Raw genomic sequence first — 5,393 nt, forward strand, 5'->3', positions numbered from 1 at the left:
CTAACGTTAGTATTTGTGGATTTTTATTCGCTCTTTTACGTTGTTTGTCCACTATCTCAGCTTTGCCAGACATCGCTGTAGAAACATAGATGAATACATGCACATGATCTTATGATGCTTGGTCACATGACCACTGATCCTGTAAACCTTATTGGGAGAAAGACTTGCTTCATGCTTTTGTAACCTTTTCGTAAAGGAACTATGTGACTGGACAATTGTAGGAATGCTATCGTGCATGAGTTGTAAGGCTACTTTGTTTAGCTTTCTTCTCTTTGTCAGGAAAACCAGCTCCATTGGAAGAAGCTGAAATGTGTTTTTGTTCTTGTTCTTTTCTACCAATTGAGCTCCCTGCTCACAAACCTGAAACCATTAAGATAATGATATTTACATAAATTCCAGCATCAAGACTTATCATTTCTCAATCTTTTGTCGTTGACTATAAAAATTTCTCTTCTCTGCACAAGTGTGTATCTATTTAAACACTTAAGAAGACTAAGCTTTAAGGAGAGCCAACGATGCTGCATTGTTACGAAGCTAAGCATGAAGTCATCACCTACACACCACTTACATTTGCATCTCAATTCCTGGTCTGGAAGTTAAAAATTGTACATATGCAGTGCCACGGTTTCTGAATTTAGTTCAGTTCTGTTATTATTTTATTTTATTTTTGGTTTTGGGGCTTAAAGATCAAGTTACATGAGCCGTGATCGATAACTTGACCATTGAAAACTTCTTAGTCTTTTGTACTTCATTGATATCATTCCAGATTGACACACGAGCCTGTGAAAATCTTACACCGATCTCTCTATATTCACATGTATCCACATCCTTTCCCTCAGCCTCTAGGTATGTTGCAGCAGAGAAGGGATCTCCCGGACTACCATGCTTTCTCTGTCACTACCTCTATTAGTAGGTACCACCTCCTGCCCAAGGAGGAAAGTTTGGCCTTATGCAGTTCAATGACAACATCTCCGATGTCCATCCGTTCACCTGGTTATGCAACTGAACAGACCGATCCCGATCCGACAGATCGGGGCCAAGCACGTTCTTATGCAGTCTCTGTCTATATGTTGCCCTTTGTCTTGTCATCCAACTCCCTCTCTTCTTCGGAATTTAGCAAGGGATGTATGACCTGCATGAGCCTATCTAGAAGAGCCGTTTTGACGAAATCACGGAGAAAAAGAAAGAAATCAAAGGGACATCACATCACATTTGAGAGAAAGAATAGGGAATGCTTTTGGTAAAATAATAGTAGAGGATGCTGAAAAAGTGGACAAGGATAATGTGGTGAAAACATTAAAAAGGGGAGGTTACCAGCCAAGAAAAGAGTGGAAAAAGCATGATCCTTAATCAAATTATATAAATACCTATTTGATAATTGACCCAATATTGTTGAACTCTAATACATTATTTTTATAACAACCAACCATAAAAATTGACATGCCTACGGAAAAGAGACCGCAAAGATTGCAATTTCTATTTCGATATTTTGAATCTATCATATCCTCTTCTTCTTCTTCTTCTTTTTTTTTTATAGTAGACATACCGGTACTATTGAATAACAGCGAGAAGGATCTAACTGGCGACCGATTGAAGATCTCGAAGATCCATCCATTGATCGAGAGAGAGAAAGACGGGTTGGGAAATTCTGGAGAGAGGAATTGAATATAGAAAATGGGTTTTACAGATAGACTGAGCAGAATTTAGAATATGAAATGTGATTTGAGAGGGAAAGATAGACACGATGTTTTCATCTTACTTGGGTCGTGGGTGGACTGTGTTTTTGTCTCTTTGTTTGAATCAAGTAACGTGTATATTTATTATTTATTACAAACTTTTTATCTATCAATAATCCAATGATATAAACTATATTTCCATCTAGTGGAACTTAATAAAAATCTGAAGACAACCTATTTGTGTTTGTACATTTGTTGGAAAGGAAGAAGATGAGTAATTATAAATATTAAAAAAAACACCAGATAAAATGAAAAATCATTGGAGTTATATTAACTCTGTCTATTTTCTTTGATCTCCTATTTATTTCCTGTAATGATAATTTCTAAAAATTAAAAGTGAGATAAAAATTGACACATGCACAAATCATCTCCCAATGTTGGATGAGATTAATCCATAACCAAATTAGTAGTAATAATAAGACGGCTTAATACATTCCCTTAGGAATACAGATGTTCCGACACATGCGTGATTTTAATTACATTAAATATGAACATAAGTGAATCGAATTTTTGAAGGAAGAGTTCGCAGCTTATGATAACCATTGCTATTATTGGTCCCACGAATGGTCATTTCGGAAAGAAGTAAGGGAATCAAATGACACTTTAAACCAAATTATATACATACCCGTTTGATAATTGACTCAATATTGTTGAACCCTAATACATTATTTTTATCGCAACCAACCATAAAAATTGATATGCCTACAGAAAAAAGGCCATAAAGACTGCAATTTCTATTTCGTTCTTTTTCAATTTATCATATCTCGTTTTTTTATAGTAAACGTACCGCTACTATTAAGTAACATCGAGAACGGTCTGACTCCAAAACCCAATAGATCACAATGTTGAATGGAACAAAAACCCATTTCGGGGTGAAATTGCCTCGACCTTTTTCTTGAGGTACGATACAATTGTCCATTATGAATTTATGACCTGAATTCCAAATGAATTGATATCAAATCGGTTTGCACATAACTATGAGCCGTATTCAGATGAACCCGAATCTTCTGGTTCCACGCAGGCACGCCGAAGTTAAGTTCTTCAGTTCCCTCGTCAATAACTCTTGCAAAGCAGCAACTTCATGTGAAGAAGGTTTCTTTGTTTAAAATAGAAACAACCGGATCCAACCTCATGGAGATTTAGGTCAAATATATAAGTTTCATCGACTTGATGCGCGCACAATTTGTTCTCCCACATGCGGTGCACATTTCAAACGAGAACTCTGCCCCAACCCTGCGAGAGAATGTTCCTCACATTAGAAACATGGAAAATGAATGCCTGTGACAAATTTACGCACCCGTGACGACTGGGGGTTAGGGTTTGGATCGGGCGGGCGGGCATAGGGTATGGAGAGAGAGGGTGGGGGGGAGAGGGGGTTTTGGTACGTGTGGAAGATGGAGATGGAGATCGGAGAGAGAGATAGAAAGGCGAGATGGAGGGAAGGAGAAGGGGAAGGAGGAGTGACGGCGATGGAGTTGGGCAGGGATGGATCCAAACCAGGATTGGTTTTTGGCATGAAAAAATAAAATAAAAAATTTCATGTCAGCACCGGTGGTGCCATGTAGGACTGCTGGTATCCACGTCCGTGGTTTTCGGCTTAAATTGATCGAATTGACTGAATTGGTACCAATGTAAAACAAGTTTATGACTAAATTATTCCAATTGAAAAGTTTAGGACTGAATTAGTACCAATGCAATAGATTTACGACTTTTTTTAGTACTTTTTTCCTGAAACAATGGTAAGATGCTGAGAGAATGGTCAGTGAGGGAGCATTGAAAAAGTTACACTGCCTCCCTTTCTCCCCTTTTCTCCAGATTTTTTCTCCCTTTCTCCGGAGACTACTCTCTCTAAAAGCCACCTTATCTAGATTTTTCGAGTTAGCAAGTCGGCAACTTGCTGAGGGATGTGTGGAGACTTCCCCCTTACCCACCCGGCGACCATCTTTTAACTGGAGGGGAACAAGTATACGGTGTGGGCATTATAAGAGAGCCCATGTGTGAGAAGTGTGTATTAAAGTGAGTTGTGTAGGAGTGACATGAGAAACTTGAGTGAGCGAGTGTAAATGAGTGCGTATTTGCAATAGATTGTTTGTATAAATGATGAAGGTATTTTTCGATTGCCATTTATGCGGGATAGCCAAAGTATAGGGCTGACTCAACAAGTGGTGTTAGAGCATTTGATCAGGGGCTGTGAATCCAATGATCAAGAGTCGTGGCATGCGAAAAACAGCGGTTCGGGACCATTGTACATGAGAACGAGGTTAGAGACAAAGAGCATGCTGGAGTTTTGCCGATGCACGGTTAAGAACAATGATCGGTTGCTCTCGGGACCAATCATAGTTGGTATATAATGTTGGGCATTTTAACCGGGTCATGATGGTGGATATTTCGAGCTTGAATAGTGGCGTTGAGGAGCTCAACGACTCTAATTACAATAGTTGGAGTACCCGCGTGCAGTTTTGACTGTTGGGGCCATATTTGTGGAACATCGGTGGCCGCTGCTGCACACCACCCACTGAGGTAGAAGAGCTGAGGAAGTGGAAGATAAAGTTTGGTAAGGCTCTTTGTGCCGCCAACAATATCCAACACATCTTCCCAGTAGATAAAATTGCACGTAAGTATTTGAATTATTATATTGAAAAAATTCCAAATAAGGGCCCCAAATGCTTTTAATTTCTCAAATAAGCATATAAAGTTGACATTATGTCAAAGAAGAGCCTGAAGTGTCTCAAATAAAGGCCCCAAGTAGTCCTGATTGTTTCGGATAATGGTCTAACCTCACTGGCCAACACTGACAAAGTAAGCTTGATCTTGACCAACTAATCATAGTTCTTGTGTACGCATCGATAGAACTCCGACATAATCAGGTCCTTGATTACTCAGGAACTACATCATTTGGGCTTGTTTGAAATTTCAAGCAATAGAATTTATGCTCGAGAACTATCCCATGAGGTTTGTATATGACTCCACATTACCTTGAACTATTTCTGGAAGATTTGTCACTCCGTTGGAGGTAAAGGAAAGCTGCTACTCATACCGACTTCTTCCCTTCCACTGATCGTGTTGTAAAGAGTAAATGCTCGGTTGTGAAGTTAGACTCGATTGTCTACTTGATATGGGGAACAAAATCTGTTCTTCATCGCTCAGAGATGAGTAATTGTTTTCGGCAATTTGTGTTGACATTTTGCACTTGTACTTGAGCCTCCATGGATCCGCTGCTTTGAAGTTTGGGAATTCAAACTTGAAAGATCTCTTGTTCTTACTATAAGTTTGTGATTGGATCCACAGATGTTTGGTAAAAAGAAAAATCTTCTCCTTTGATAATAATCCAAAGTGGAAAGTGTTCATTTGGAGAAAATCTCCTAAGGGTGACTTATCTGGGCAATTTTTTACTCATTATTACCAAGCTTTAGCGGAATTTATAATCAGGTCTTCGACTGTGATTCTTGCAAGCAAGGTACAAGGACCGCATTTGGCTAAGCAAGCTCTCTAACTCGCTCCCTCTCTACTACTAGCTCATAGGACCTGCATGAAACAATTTTTTCCTATTTGAGAACATATGTAGCATTTGAAACAACACTGCTATACATTATGTGATGGTTCTGCCTCATTACAGGGTTCACAGAACGCAACCCACTCCACAGAGGATACCTGCAC

This window comes from Rhodamnia argentea, chromosome 9 (genome assembly GCF_020921035.1).
Source record: "Rhodamnia argentea isolate NSW1041297 chromosome 9, ASM2092103v1, whole genome shotgun sequence".
NCBI lineage: Eukaryota > Viridiplantae > Streptophyta > Magnoliopsida > Myrtales > Myrtaceae > Rhodamnia > Rhodamnia argentea.